This window comes from Sinocyclocheilus rhinocerous, unplaced genomic scaffold (genome assembly GCF_001515625.1).
Source record: "Sinocyclocheilus rhinocerous isolate Xijiao unplaced genomic scaffold, SAMN03320098_v1.1 scaffold735, whole genome shotgun sequence".
Lineage (NCBI taxonomy): Eukaryota > Metazoa > Chordata > Actinopteri > Cypriniformes > Cyprinidae > Sinocyclocheilus > Sinocyclocheilus rhinocerous.
The window spans coordinates 143,214-145,537 of record NW_015629505.1 but is presented as its reverse complement, the minus strand read 5'-3'; positions in this window follow the sequence as shown (position 1 = coordinate 145,537).

The following is a 2,324-nucleotide window of genomic DNA, read 5'->3' as shown; positions in this document are numbered from 1 at the left end:
TGGATCCAGTACGATTGGAATATTACATTGAGTCCGTCTGCGGATGCTCTGTTTCCCGCTTACGGCTCGCCCCGGGTCCATCGTGGAGGAGTGTGTTTGAACCATCTTCGTGCATTTTCCCGGGCACGGCAGTCTGAGGTGTCGTCTGAGAATCCGCCTCGGCTTAGGATGGCATTGTTAAATGCCAGATCAGTGGTAAATAAGACTGTTATTATTAACGACTTTTTCTCTTCGCGGGAGCTGGATCTCTTATTCATTACAGAATCTTGGATCACTACTGGGGATCTCAGCCCATTCTCCGAACTTTTACCCCCAAAATGCTTGTTTTTTAATTCGCCTCGTAAATCTGGTCGAGGGGGAGGCTTGGTTTCTATTTTTAAAGACAAACTTTCTTGCCGGTCAACTGTGATAAATGACTATCGGAGTTTTGAGCTGCAGCTATTTACACTGGATCTGAACTTCCCACTTTTGGTTGCTCTGATATACCGCCCCCCAAAACACAACACAAACTTTTTAAATGAGTTTGCAGACTTCTTGGGGGAATTTACACCGAAATACGACAAACTGTTGATTCTTGGTGATTTTAATGTTCATGTATGCTGCACAAGGGACCCATTAGCCAAATAATTTATTACTCTGTTAAATGCATTAGATCTAGAACAACATGTGAATGTCCCCACTCACCAGTTGGGACATACACTTGATCTTGTGCTGACATATGGCTTTTCTCTGTACGATCTTGAGGTATCTGACAATGGGTTTTCTGACCATAAATCTGTCATGTTTTCTGTTCCCTGGGTTTCTAATACTCATAAAGTCACTAAACTTACTCGTCAATCTAGATTAATCACCTCTACTACTAGCAAAGCCTTTTCGTTCGCTTTTTGTGACGCTATTAAATCAGTAGATTTCAGTCAATGTGACTTGAGTGCAGAGGAGTTCCTGTTCAGGCTTAACTCCACATGTGTGGATGTCTTAGATTCAGTTGCTCCTGTAAAATCCTCAAAACTTAAACCTAGATCTGAGCCCTGGATTGATGACAACATACGCTCTCTGAGGCAGATCTGTAGGAGAGCGGAGCGTAAGTGGAAAAAGGATCGGCTCCAAATTTCCTTTGAAATTTTAAGAGATTCATTATTCAAATTTCAGAAGGCAGTCAGAGCAGCGAAATCCAGGTATTTCACGGCAATTATTGACAAGAATTACCACAGACCTAAAACTCTTTTTACTATTTTTAACGCTGTTGTAAATCCAACTGTTTGTGAGTACCCAGATGTGTCAAAAACTATGTGTGATGACTTTCTTAGATTTTTTATAAATAAGATCAGTGATATCAGGTTGGGGATATCTCCACCTGCTTTTGATCCTTCTGTTTCTTCTGTTTGTTCTGTTGAGTTCAGCCAGTTTGAACCTATTTCTCTTATACATCTTCAAGAAATAGTGTATCAGTTAAAGCAGTCTGGCTCCTCCATTGATTCAATTCCACCATATTTCCTGAAACAAGTTTTTGATGCAGTGGGTCCCTATCTTGTGACCATGATACATAGATGTTTTGAGACTAGTACTGTGCCAGATGTGTTAAAACATGCTACAGTCTATCCCTTGCTTAAGAGGCCGAACCTAGATCCTTCTGTTTTAGCCAATTATAGACCCATTTCAAATCTGTCTTTTATTACAAAGATCTTAGAAAAAGTAGTCCTGCAACAGCTACAAAATTTCTTAGATGAAAATAAGATCTTTGAGGTCTTTCAATCAGGTTTTAAAAAACACCACTCGACTGAGACTGCACTTCTGGAGGTTTTAAATGATATTCTATTAACTGGTGACGCTGGGGATCATGCTGTGCTTGTGCTCCTAGACTTGAGCACTGCTTTTGACACTGTGGACCACGCTATCCTGCTTGCTCGCTTGGAACACTGTGTAGGCATAAAAGGAAGTGCTCTTGAATGGTTTAAATCTTATTTCTCCAATCGAAGTTTTAGAGTTAACATTGGTGAACGCTCATCTGAGGTAGCTTCTTTGTCATGTGGTGTTCACCAGGGATCCATTTTGGCTCCTATTCTTTTTTCGTTGTACATGCTCCCATTGGGTTCTATATTTAGGAAGCATGGTCTGTCTTTCCATTGCTATGCAGATGATAACTCAAATCTATCTGCCCTTAAAACAGAGTTCAAATGGTCTGGAAGCACTTATGTCGTGCCTGTCTGATGTGAAAGCCTGGTTGTCTTTATATTTTCTTAATTTCAATGAGAGTAAAACTGAAATAATTGTGTTTGGTCCGTCGGATTCTCGTAGTACACCGAAAGTAAATCTTGGCGATTTAA